Source organism: Benincasa hispida, chromosome 3 (genome assembly GCF_027475165.1).
Source record: "Benincasa hispida cultivar pf3 chromosome 3, pf3_genome.v1.1, whole genome shotgun sequence".
NCBI lineage: Eukaryota > Viridiplantae > Streptophyta > Magnoliopsida > Cucurbitales > Cucurbitaceae > Benincasa > Benincasa hispida.
In genome coordinates, this window is record NC_143480.1 from 60,380,709 (window position 1) to 60,395,253 (window position 14,545).

A 14,545-nucleotide genomic window follows, 5' to 3' on the forward strand; every position below is an offset into this window, starting at 1 on the left:
CCCATATAGGGCCTCAAAGGGTGACATCCCAATAATGGACTGGTAGATGTTATTGTACGCAAACACCATTAAGTGCAAGTGAGCATCCCAGCTTCCTGAAAACTCTATGGCACAGGCACGCAACATGTCTTCCAGTATCAGATTTAATCTCTCTGTCTGCCCATCAGTCTGAGGGTGGAACACCGTACTAAAGCTTAACTGGGTCCCCAAAGCTTCCTGGAGACTCTTCCAGAAGTTAGACGTGAAACGAGGGTCTCTGTCCGATACAATGGTCATAGGCACTCCATGCAATCTTACCACTTCTTTCATGTATATCTGTGCCCACTTATCCACTGAAAAGGTGGACTTTCCAGGTATGAAATGTGCTAGCTTCGTAAGTCTGTCTACAACGACCCATATCATCGTGAAACCTTTAACTGTCCAAGGCAACCCCACGATGAAGTCCATAGACACATGCTCCCACTTCCATTCTAGTACATTCAATGGTTGTAACAAGCCTGCTGGCCTCTGCCTCGGAGCTTTCACCTGCTGGCACACCAAACACTTACTGACGAACTCCACAACCTCACTTTTCATATCATTCCACCAATAGTAACGCTTCAGATCCTGATACATCTTGGTGCTACCGGGGTGGATCGAGAATAGGGAGCTGTGAGTCTTTGACAATAACTCATCCTTAATGTCACTAACCGCCGGTATGCATAGACGCCCTTGATAAAGGAGGCCACCTTCTGCTGACACTGAGAATTCGCTATCTTGGCCTAGCTCCACTCTCTCTCCTCCAGATAAGGGTCGTCTCGTTGCACATCAATAATCTTCTGCCTTAGGCTTAGTTGCACCGACAACTGTGCTAACTGTGTCGTGACCTTCCCCACGACTACTACAATCTCTGCCTTCTCCAGTTCCCTGCATAAGTGAGTCTGTCTGGTAATAAGAGCTGTGGAATGGGCCACCTTTCTACTTAAAGCATCAGCCACTACATTTGCTTTTCCCGGGTGGTACAAAATTTCACAGTCATAATCCTTTACTAGCTCCAACCACCATCTTTGCCTCATGTTTAACTCCTTCTGAGTGAAAAAGTACTTCAAACTCTTGTGGTCGGTGAAGATCTGTATCTTTACTCCATACAAGTAATGTCTCCAGATCTTAAGAGAAAAAACCACCGCTGCTAACTCCAAGTCATGCGTGGGATAATTCTGTTTGTGCTTCTTCAGCTGACGTGAAGCGTAAGCAACTACACTACCCTGCTACATCAATACGCATCCCAACCCCCTCCTGGATGTATCACCGAAAATGACGAAACCACTTGATCCGTCCGGTACTGTAAGAACTAGGGCTGAAACCAGCCTCTACTTAAGGTCCTGAAAACTGTTTTCACAAGTCTCAATCCAAACAAATGTTGCCCTCTTCTAGGTCAACTGAGTTAATGGAGCGGCTATGCGAGAGAAGTTCTTCACAAATCGTCTGTAGTAGCTTGCTAACCCTAGGAAACTGCGCACCTCACTGACCGTGGTTGGACGAGCCCAACCCGTAACTACCTCTACCTTTGCAGGATCCACAGAGACACCTTCCTTGGATACCACATGCCCTAGAAAGGACACCTGCTTCAACCAAGATTCACATTTAGAAAACTTAGCATATAGCTTATTGGCCCTCAACGTCTCCAAAACTTTCTGCAAATGCTCCTCATGCTCGGCTTCTGTCTTGGAATAAATCAAAATATCATCAATAAAAACAATCACGAAAGTGTCGAGGAATTCCTTGAACGCCCTATTCATCAGATCCATGAACACTGCTGGTGCATTCGTAGACCGAATGACATCACTATGAACTCATAATGTCCATACCTCGAACGGAAAGCTGTCTTGGGTATGTCACTATCCTTTATCCTCAGCTGGTGATACCCTAACCGGAGGTCAATCTTAGAGAATACCGTAGCTCCCTGTAACTGGTAAAACAAATCATTGATCCTGGGAAGCGGATATTTGTTCTTGATGGTCACCTTGTTCAACTCTCTGTAATCAATGCACAGACGTAACGATCCATCCTTCTTTTTCACAAACAAAATAGGTGCACCCGATGGTGACACGCTAAGGCGAATAAAACCCTTGTCCAACAACTCCTGCAATTGGACTTTTAGTTCCTTCAACTCTGCCAGGGCCATCCTGTACAGAGCCCTCGAAACAGGGGTTGTGCCTGGCTCCAATTCAATGGCAAAATCTATCTCCCGCTACGGGGGCAGTCCGGGAAGATCTTCTGGAAACACATCTGGAAAATCCCTCACTATTGGCTCCGAAGTCAAGGTAACTTCATTCTCCCTGGTGTCCACCACACTGGCCATAAAACCCCAGGCTCCTTGATCAAATAGCCTACTGGCCTTCAATGCGGATATCACCTTGGGTAGGACTACGATCCCGATCCCTTTAAACTTAAAACTGGCTCCTGTAGGAGGGTTAAAGATAACCTCCTTACGAGAGAAATCTATGCTGGCATGGTTAGCAGCTAACCAATCCATGCCTAATATAACATCAAAATCGCGCATATCTAAAATTATCAGGGTTACATCTAATGCGCGATTGGCTACCTCTACCTGATATGCTTTTATCTTTTCTGTAGCTAACATGATCTCTCCCGATGGAGTGGAAATAGACAATGCAAATGGCAACGGTTCTGAGTCTAACATGGCATGTCTCATAAATACAACAGATATAAACGAGTGCGAAGAGCCAGAGTCAAATAAAACAAGAGCATGGTGTCCCAAAATGGGAAGTGTACCTGTCACCACGGTGCCTGACTTCTCGGCCTCACGCCAAGTGGTAGAAAATACCTTTCCCTGCTGTTGCTGGCGGTTCGAGCCTCCCTGGAATGAGCCTACGGGTTGGCTCCTGTGCTCAGGCACATTCTTCCTTGGGCATCTATCTGCCATATGCCTCTTCTGGCCACATCGAAAACAAATCCCAGAGCCGGCTAAACAACGTCCCCAGTGTTGCTTACCGCAAGTGGTGCATATCGTTCTATCCTCCCTGCCATTCCCAGCCTGGGTACTCTGTTGTCCCCACTAACGTAGAGCATGCACTGTGTTCTGACCCTTCTGCTGATGTTCAAGAGTCCTGTGCTCAGCCTTCCTTTTTCTGACCTGCGAAGGTCCCAATCCCGAGTGACCTCCTGTATTCCTTTCCCCCCTGGAAGTCAGCATCAATCCTCACAGCAGCTCGCAATGCCGCAGCATACGTTTTAAGATCCAAGGCATGTACCATCCCTCGCAGCCCGCTCCTCAGGCCCTGGATAAATCTCTCAGTCCTCGCTGCCTCAATGGCCACTAGCTCAAGAGCAAAATAAGACAGCTTATCGAACTCTTGCTCGTATTCCTCCACCGACATAACGCACTGCTTTAAGTTCAAGAATTCTACCTACTTATTGTATCAGGTGTTGGCCGAAAAGTACTTCTCATAAAAGCGTTCCTTGAACTGTTCCCAGGTTGCAAGTTCACCTCCAATATCGATCATCTTTTCTGCCGAATGCCACTATATTGTCGCGTTACCAGTCAGCATGAAGACTGCGCATTGCAGTTTGTGCTCTTTCGGGCACCTCATAAAATGGAATGTTGTCTCGATAAATGACAACCATAATTCTGCCTTGGTGGGGTCCCCTAACGATCCATCAAAGGGGCGAGAGTCATAATTCCAGAAATCCCTCAGATGTTTGGCCTCAAGAGATAGGCCCTGCGTGTCCTTGTCCTGCGGACAGGTTTGTCATAACGACTCAGGTGGCACCAGTTCCTCTTGAGCCTGAGTCTGGGCAGGCTGTTCTGCCATCGTGCTATGGATCAGTTCTTGCAGTTTCCACATCAGAGGGATTTCAACAGCTTCACTAATTCGGGCTTCCATTGCCTTTTCATCCACTTGGGTCATAGGCGGAATTGGCGCCGCTAGAGCAGTTTGACTACTCCCCTCTCTCTCTGCTTGCATTTCTTCTCTAACTGTTTTCCTTGTTCTACATTTAGGTGCCATGTTATGTCATAAATTCATACGTTAACTAACTATTTCTGGGCCGTTCTCAGGCATCATGTATATAAAACACTACATCACTGTTCTCACATATGCATTGAAACTTTCATTAGTAGAACGTACCTGGCGATGACAAGGAATCCGTTACTGGCCACAGGGACTATCTAGACTTACGTAGTAAGATAGTCTACAGAACCTAAAACATGGACTCTGATACCAACTATAACGACCCGACCCCCTAGGACTTAGGTAAGGCCGTTAATAAAATAAATACATGCACATAATTTAAAACGACGCTCAGTTTATTTGAAATAAATGCTACTTAAACAAGAGAAGTTCAAAAGACATTTATTAAATGTAATTGTTAAAACAATAATAGGGTACCCAAATTCTTAAAGACTAACAAAAGTATATAAAAGAGATAATCCTTAGAAATAAATTTCAAACAGTAAAACTAAATATCAAGGGGAAAATAAGGACTCAAATGTTAAGATGCGGAAGCGAAAAAGTCTAGTCCCAGTGACACGATCACGAATTCCGCTGTGCCATCGCCGGTACATCTTTACCTTTTTCTGAAACATCAACATAAGAAAGAATGAGTATGAAATACTCAGTAAGTAACCCCACCATTAGGGTCAGGCTAGGCATCTATGTCCTCTAGATACCCACATATGGCACATAAACATATGGAACAAACAAGAAACTGAATCCTATCATATTGTAGTTAAGTATGCCTACAAAACTGGTAAATCTCGAAGGAAACACAAAATTGGTGAATCCCGAAGGAAACACAAACTGGTGAATCCCGAAGGAAACACAAAACTGGTGAATACTGGAGGAAACACAAAACTGGTGAATCCCGAAGGAAACACAAACTAGTGAATCCCGAATGAAACACAAAACTGGTAAATCCCGAAGGAAACACAAACTGGTGAGCATCTAACTAATCAACGAGGATATTCACACAGTCTCAACGTTCTAAGAATCAACATTGTATAATTCTAAAATATACATGAAAATCCTTGATACCATGGCTCCATTACATACACATGATTATTAACAACATATTATACAATATTCATGTATACCTTACATCATAATTCCACAATATGCAAGTATGCCTCAACACCAACAGATCAGACATCAACATATGAAAACACATACTATCACATACTAATGATCAAGTACTTAGGTGTGTATGTAAACAAATCAGAACTTGTGCCAGAACATACTTTGATTCAGGTCATACTGTCAATCAACATGCTAACATTTACCATAACATACACTCATCACGCTAGCATACAACTAAAGCCTGGCCCGTGGGCAGTTCCAGTGGTAAGATTACTTACCTTAATCGAAAATCCATAGATAAACTCAGGCAACCAAACGATGACCGCGGTTTGAAGAAACGACCCTAACATATGAATACAACCATTAAGTTTTAGTCCAAAAATAATTGCGACATCTCAGAGTCAAAACCATAATACCCAAAAGTTTCCCAAGGAACTCGCGTAACAACCACTCCAAATCTCCTTCCAACAGATTTTAACTCCCAATGGACGACAATTCAGAACCATACAAGAGTTAAGTCAAACTTAATTCAGTAATCAAAGCGTGCCCACAAACCAACAATAAGGACTATACCTCTTACCAAAACTCTTGTCGAACGATCTCGAACCCACTGAACAACCACTCCAATAGTTTCCTCAATTCAAATCTAAGGCCAAAAATAATTCAAATAAGTTAACCTTCATTCCAAACTTAATGGGGGCCCAACTTCCACCCAAAACTTCACAAAAGGCTTACTTAAAACTTCCAGATCCGGCGAACCCAAAGATGACGGCAGTGGTGGACGGCGAACAGAGGGCTAGGAGGCGTTGTATCTGGAGACTGGAGCAGCAGTGGGCGAGGAATGCGCAGATCCGGTGGCTGGGCTCAGACCTGGGTGAAATCGGCACGGTGGGCGGGTCAAAGTGGGAGCGGCGGTGGCGCACAGATCCGGTGGCTCGTGTGGCGAAGGGAGGGAGTGAGGGAGGCGCGGCGGTCGGACGACTGTGCAGACGGCAAGGAAGGCGTGGCTAGAGAGCTGGGCGACTGGCGGCGTGTCTGACCGGTGGGATCTGGCCGGCCGGAACCCACAAACGGCGACGATTGGACGGCTGAGAGGGAGGGCAGTAAGGCGGCGTTGGAAGCAGAAACAGAGGGGGGGCTCGCGTGAGGGAGAAGGCGTGGGGTCCTCTTTATTTAAAAAAAAAAAAACTAATAATAATAATAATAATAATAATAATAATAATAATAATAATAATAATAATAATAATAGTATTAATAGTAATAAAAATAATAATAAAAGGAAGATAGTATAACTCTAATTAAATCATTTCCTTAATCCACTTTATACCATTTAAATTCTTTCCTTTTCCAAAGAAAATAAATTCTTGCCATAAATTTCTAAATTGAGTTTGAAAATTGAACAATTTGAATAATTTCCATGCCAACACTTAAATCCTCGCGCTTAAACTTTAAATTCAAAATTCCAAACATGTCCTTCAACTAAGGACAATTACTGAAAAAAAAAATTTACATCATTAATAAATAAATAAAAAGGTGCGGGATGTTACAATAAAAGCCATATCAACTGTTTCAAAATTATGTCTTGAAAGATCATTATGAAATATGATTAAAATTGAAAATAATACAAATAAATAAAACAAACAAACTTGGTAAGGGTAAATACTTATTCTTCTTAAGAATGTCTATGAATGGTAGAATACCAAAATTTAAATAGTCAAAATTAAGATAGCATTTAGACGTTACAAATAATATTTTAACAAAATAATTTATTCAAATTGATTTGAATGGTTGCCATCAATTTCCAACTTCATGAATACATTAAGATAAAGCAATTTTTGTAAAGGCTGTTTTTAAATATAAAAAAAATCAAAATATTAATAAGATATAGTAAAATTTTAGAACTATCAATGATAAACGTTGATAAACACTAATAGACTTCAACGTCTATCATTAATAGATCTAAAATTTTGCTATATCTTGTAAATATTTTCAACAGTTTTACCATTTAAAATAATTTCCCTACTCAAATCTATTTATTCATATTATACCTTTTTGTTTCCTTTTTTAGATTAACAACATGTGTTATTCGAAGACTCTATCTTTTGATCTCTTGGGTTGATTTTTTTTTTTTAAAATGATGTCTTCTGTTATTTATGTTCCTCTAGTTTCTCAATTAACATTTATTGGAATTTTTCTTTCCAATTTTGTAATTTTTTTTTTCATTTGTATTATATGCTCAATTTTATATAGTATTCTCTTTCTTTAGTTATATCTGATTTTCATTGACTTTTCTCTTCTCTAGAAGTTCATTTTATTGGTGTTTATCATTATGTTTTTAAGCAAATATTTATGTCTTATATTAGTTGAACTATGCTCATGTTCGCTTTATTACTATAGATTTTTTTTATAGTTAGAAGTTTATCACTAACGTACTTTCAATTCATAACATAAATCAATTAATGATACACTATTATGATTGATAGACAACCACAATGTAGACCTAATATATATTCTATCTCTTTCAATTATTGATAAATTATTTCAAATAAAAAAAATCTTCCCATTTTTTCACTTTCTTTCTCCAATTTTATTTTCTCCATCTCTAGCATTGATAATTCAACAAAATATTCAAAGTAATTTTATGGAAATCTCTTCTTCAAAATAACTCTGAAAACTAAAAACAACTAGATTGCATCTAAACTATCTATAGTTGAAGCATAAAAGTGCGTAATAAAAGTCTATAAGTAGCCATCTATTTAATTCATAGATTTCTATATGCTATGTGAAATTTATCACTGATTGTTGATAGTATTGTGCTATATCTACTAATACCGTACATCTGATCGTTATGTTTGTAACTTCTCCCATATTATATGAATTTCAATCAAGATTAATTGGATTTAATTCCTTTTAAAGAAGGGGCTCTTTAGTAAGCTTCACATCTAACAATGTCTTTGAATTGCCAAAGGGTTGTATTTTATTTTTGGGCGAATATCCTTCACTTTAGTGGACGTAATATCTAGTTAATTCATTAAATTAAAGGAATGAAAATGACTAATCAACAAGTGAGTTTAATTGATAAGAGATCCAATTCATTTAAAACCTTCACTTAAAAAGTTTAAATATGATCCATTTACATCTTTATCTAAAAGGACAAAGAAAGTGATTCCAAATAGAAAACAACCCAACCACATTTCACATATATATAATGTTTAAAAACTTGTCTAACTTATTATTGATATAATTTTTCCTCTAGGATTAAAATCTAAATCTTTAGTCTCCTATCTACAAATTATATTATAGGAATTTCATTTCACACGTCTTGTTTAAAATAAGATATAATTTAATAATTAAGACACTAATAATGTCACGCTTCTAATTGTAGATTTGGACAAAACTACAAGGACATGACATTCTCCTACATCTTTTTGTTATCTAGATGCATCACTTGTTTGACTTGAGATGTTCGGTGAGAATGAAAGTTGTTCCTAGAAATGATCGTATGTCATTATAACTTATTCTTCTCCATTAACATTTTTCTTGAGAAAGTTTTCTAAAAAGTCGCATTACATATGCTTGTAATAGGCCAAATATCATCAACATTTCAATTCTAATGAAATAGTCAAAAAAAAAAAAAAAAAAATAGTATGTGAACTTGGTTTATATAGGTGATGGTATGCGCAAGCCCGCGCAATCGAAGTAAAAATCTCAAATAAGATATCGTCCTCAGGGACTGGCGTGAGAAAAATTTTCCTAACTTAGCTATCACAATTCTTTGTCAATTTTATCCAAGCAACCAAAAGATGATTTTTATCGAGAACTACAGATAACAAAAATTCAATCACACATAAGAACAATTCAGAGCAAAACAATTCCAGAGTGTTGTTTCTTTTTGGGAATACAATGAATATGATTTACAATTGATTGAAATTGATAGATTGAGACTAGAAGTTCTAAAATCAGGAAATCCTCTCTCGAGCTCAAACCATTCTAATAACTTTCCATCGACCTGAATCTCTTTTACCGCTTGAATAGTTACAGCATTAAGGTCCTTCAATCACACCCCTTATTATTCTAAATTCACTCTCATGCAATTTCAAATAACAATCTAAATTATTGGGTCTAGGGAATTAAATTCTCTCTTGAGAAATCTAATTAACTTAGAAATCTATGCAAAATCAATCAATTGTAAATTCAATATTCAAGGTAACATCCATAAAATCCATAAACACCCTAAAAACATAGCTTAACCACGCATGATTCCAATAATAGTATTCAATAAACAAACAATCATAATGGCGAAAAATAAATTAACATAGAAGAACGATCTCCTCTCAATAGGTTCAAATCCCAATCACAATCTTCTTGACTCTCGCCACGAATAACGGATTGTTCTTCAACAACACTTGCACAATCACAATCTTTTTCCTGTCACAATCAATTCAGAAAGATTCTCAAATCAACTCTCAATCAAAATCTCAAATCTTCAACAAAAAACGATTAAAATAGCTCTATTTCAACTCTTGTACGGACTAGAATCTATCAAGCCGGCTCTCTATATTTCCTCCCTTCAGACCTGGTGGCGCACACTGATATTTATAAGATGCTCGCAGCGTTGCACCTTGCTCTTGGGTCTACAGCGTCAAGGAGCAGCGTTGCAACGTTCTTCCAATGCTGGCTCCCCCAAATTGCCTTCCAAATTTGCCTCTTTTCTTGATCTTGGGTCCTTGGTTTCTTCCTAATTCCATAGCCAACCCATAATTGTTCAAAATTGGAGTTTTGCCTCGGGTTTTTTTTTTTCGCACAAATTGTTTCTGATGCTTAATTTTTTTAAATTACTCAATAAACCACGTCAAACTAAACAAAACTAGCAATATTAGTTCTAAATTTAAAAGTAATAAAAACACTTTTTAGATGTTTTTCAACGGGCAATAAGTATCAATTCTTTCTATGTGTTTTTTAAACATGCTTGCATATATCAAGTATCTCTTTCATTTCCAATAAAATCTTTGTTTATTCATGTAGCTGAAAGTATCTAATTCACCTGTCGAGACTCATCAAAATAAAACTGGAAAAATATGTGGTATCAGATCGAATCCAAAGCGAACCAATGTAATCCATTTCTCAATGTAAACTTGCAAAATAATAATAATAATAATAATAATAAAATAAGGGGTTTGATTTTGAGAAGAAATAAGAAAAATAAACAAAGGATAAATATAGAAAGAAAGTAATCTTACCAAGGTTTCCAATTCAAGATAGTCAATTTCACTTACGAATTTACCAAATCAATTCATTCAAACATCCATATTCTTAGCCTATTTGTTCAAAGAGCCTATTCAGATTTTGTATTCAGCATATTTATTTATTTGTAGTTATTTACGATTTTGACTTTAGGGTTTAGAGTAGTGTGATATATAAACTCTATAACCTAGAGGCGTCGTTTTTTTGATGTAATTCTGAAAACATTCTCTTGAAATAATATTGTTCTCCCCCTGTCTGTGAACGTAGCTAACACATTGTTAGTGAACCACGTATATCTGTGTGTCGATCTTCCGTACTCTACATTCCTTTTTTTTGTTCTTTAATTGTCGATTTCGCAACACATATCAACTTGACAACAAGTATAAACACCATGGAAAAACTAAGATAAAATTAATTAGGAGAGATAGCTACATATAAACAACGAGTTTGTTTCTCTTATCCTAGGTGTGTGTTTGTGTTACCTCTCTAGTGTCTTTAGTTATAATGAATGGTTTCCTTGAGGGGTGTATTCTAAGCCATGAGGACTTGCACCAAGGAGGTATATAGTCCCTTTTTCTATTTGTAATGGGGATGGAAGATGTTGTCAAAATTAATGAATAATCCTCTTTAAGAGTTTTTGATTTCATCATAGGTATGAGCTTATCCAGTTAACTCACTTGTCTTTTGCGAATGATCTCATGATTTTCTGTACGGCTAAGTGGGCTTCTCCGGGGTTTATCCAGGATGTGTTGTGGCGCTTTGATCGCTTTTCTGGGCTTATGGTATGGAAGAGCTTTATGTTTACTGTTGGTGTCAGTCAAGAGGGGGCTAGAGTGCTTGCAAGCAGTATAGGGTTCTCCTTAGGATCTCCACTTGTGCGATATTTGGGTCACGTAGATTGAGGTATGTAGATTGTAAGCCTTTAATTGAAAAAATAACAAGGAAGGTGAGTAATTGGTCTACTCATGCTCTTTCTTATGCAGACCATTTGTAACTTGTCTAAACTGTGCTGTAGAGTTTTTCAAAAACAATTTATTTGTGTGTTTATCATGCTTGCAGGTTTTATGCATGAGGTTAATCAGGTCCTTTAGTCTTATCTTTGGAGAGGGAGTATGGGTGGTCGCGACAATGCAAAGGTGGCTTGGAATGAGGTTTGTTTGCCTAAGAGTGAGGATAGTTGGGGCTTCGTCATACAACCACATGGAATATTGCAGCTCCATTAAAGTTGTTGTAATTGGTTAGAGCTGGGTCCCTTTGGGTTACCTAGATGGAGACACATATTCTTCGGGAGCAAGCATTGTGGTCAATTCAACCTGGTTTGGGTCCTCTTGGTATCTGCGTCTGATTTTGTGTCATCGAGACAAGTTGTTTCTCTTGTTAAAATTGTTATTGGAGATGTTCGGTAGTGTTTTTCTGGCTTGATCCTTGGTTTGGAGAGTGGGAAGTTTATGACGAGGTTAATTCAGACAGGTGCATGTTTCGAATTTCCTAATGTATGTTAGGGAGTGGAGTTAGTCATCTGTCTCGTGGGAGTTGGTGAATCTTTCTGAACTGGCTCATGGTATGTTTCCAAATATTATTCAAGAGGATAGGTGGGTGGGGTTGTTGTGTAGTTCTAAGAGGTTCTAGATGGCGAGTGCTTGGTAGGCTTTTCGTTCTTGTCGTCCTAGGGTGTAATGGTTTCATTTAATTTGATTTGGGGAAATTTTCCCTATTTATTGTTTGGTTGGTTGTACGAGATAGGTTGAGTACTAGGATTGGTTGTATTAATGGGATGTCTAAAGGAACTCTTATCAAAGAGAACGCATGAGCGGAAGCACGATCGATTCAAATTCATTGTGACAAAATGACAAACATTCACAAACATGCAAACTAGTTATGCATTTTCTAACAAATTTCGGCAGGCGTTAGAAATTAAATACAAAAGCAGTCAGAGACTTACCTTTGAAGAATTCTTCTTCTGCAGATCTCTCGCTCTCGTGAAGACTTGGACCAACACCACTCGATGTCGCTACGATCATTTAGCAAATCGTCTGGTCAATCACGAACAAGTAGCCTCTCGGACACCACCACTCAGTAACCTTGGTATTCTCGGAGTGAGAATGCAGGAAGTGTGGGCTCTGTTGGATTTGGTAGAGGGAAGGAGGAAACAATGATCGCACTATACGACCAAGCAAGTGGGAGAAGGATACTGTCTATCGTATAGACTTTGTGCTTGATTGTTTAGTAACACTCGGCAGGTCCACGATCATTAGAAAAAATAGGTGTGATTGTTTACACGATCGTTTAGAGAATCTCGCTAAGGCACGCGATCATTTAGTAAAACTTTACACAATCGTTTGTCAAAAGCGCGTGTACATGATCGTTTAGACAAACACTTGAAGGTTTTCGTGTAGTCTCTCGTGAGCTAAACGATTAGCAGTGTACTTAATGAAGCGATGCTTTACAAAATGAAAACATTTTTTATTTTATCCTTCAGTTATGAAAACTGAACAGAAGCTCTCACTTTCATGCAAGGTTAAAGGAGAAACGACCCACAATAATCGTATAATTATTTTAATTATAAATAAATATAATAACTAACTTATCATATTATATTTATAACCTATAGTTTTAATATCACATCATTTGTAACATTTAAACTATAGACCTTTTCTTCTTTACTTGATATAAATCATATTTATATCATATTCCTCTAATTAATGTATCTCATACATCATGTCAACTATATCATATATAATTGATCCAGTTTAATCATATCATATATAATCAAACTCCCTCTTGTCAATTTGAATCGTTATCTTAGTTCTATCTCCATCAAGTTTTAAAATTCTTTTAAAAACATGATTCAAACCTAAGTTCGCATGCATGTATTTCTTATTGATTTTAGTTCTAATTTTTCTTATAACACTTATAAAAGAAACAACCAAGACCATTCCTATTGCTAAGTAAAATTAGGTATTTATAAGTCTTATAAATTTAACCTATATATCATGCTTCATGCAATGTCCATTTATTACTATATATAACTCTTATATACTTGGTAATGAACTAAGCATACATGCTTCCATACACTCTTATACTATAACACTTATAATATAAAGATGATGCATGAATATGCTTAATGCATGCATAAATATCTCTTATATTATATGATGCATGAGCATGCTCTTAAGTAATTTAATCATGCAAACTACTATATCATAATTCTTACAATATAGAGATGATGCATGACCAGTGCATAACCTAAGGTGGGATTTCAACTATATGGCATACCATATGAAATATAATAAAACATACATCTTATGTACATACACCAAAGACTAATGGACCGGGATGATTAGCCTAAAAAAACTAGAAATAAATTCTATCTATTACATAAATCTATCGAGCAAATTGGTTCACAAGTGAATCGGGTCTTGAACCGCCCGAGCGAAGTCTTCCCTGATTGTTTAGTAAAATGGTCAAGTAACCACAATCGCTTAGCTATGATCGAGTACCATTTATAATGTGATGAAGCATGAGGGCACTCAATCATTTAGCGCACTAATTTAAACAATGCAAGGCTAAATGATCGTCTAGACGACTACGATGCTATGAGGCATGATCGTCTAAACGATAGAATAACAAGCGCAAGTAACATTTACTATGCGATCGTGTAGTCAGTAACTAAGTGATGAAGCTTGCTGAGCTTCACGATTGTTTAGTGCACGTGCGTCTACCTTACTGCCAAGTATCCCATAATCAATGATCGCTTACCCCCATCGTTTACACGATCTGACCAACGCTTGGTCTTCTTCTTTCTTGAAGTAATGCACAACTCCTTGTTTTGAAGCTTCATCACGAGCGACTCATACTAACTCAAACACTTTGAATTACAGACTCGATAGCAAGTTAATATGCCAAAAAAACACAGGGGCCCATACAATTAACTTTGAAATGTACAAGAATTCAACAACCAGAAGCAATCATCCCAGAAAACTCCATTAATCCACATCCACAAACATATTTAACACTTAAAACAAAATGCACATGCTTTACCCACAAAGACTGTAACTTCTATTCTATACAACAATAGATTTGGAATATCATAACCTAGCTCTGATACCAATTGAAGGAACTCTTATCAAAGAGAATCCATGAGCAGAAGCATGATCGATCCAAATTCATTGTGACAGAATTACAAGCATTCACAAACATACAAACTAGTTATGCATTTTCTA

At 37.7% G+C, this 14,545-nt stretch overlaps 1 long non-coding RNA gene across 1 annotated transcript; it reads left to right on the forward strand.

Annotated features, from left to right (window-relative positions):
* Positions 1-10,762: 10,762 nt before the first annotated feature.
* On the forward strand, positions 10,763-12,046 carry LOC150037428 (uncharacterized). The gene is made up of 2 exons (XR_016528672.1): positions 10,763-11,225; positions 11,382-12,046. It is a non-coding gene; the product is annotated as an uncharacterized LOC150037428 (long non-coding RNA).
* The last annotated feature ends 2,499 nt before the right edge of the window (positions 12,047-14,545 follow it).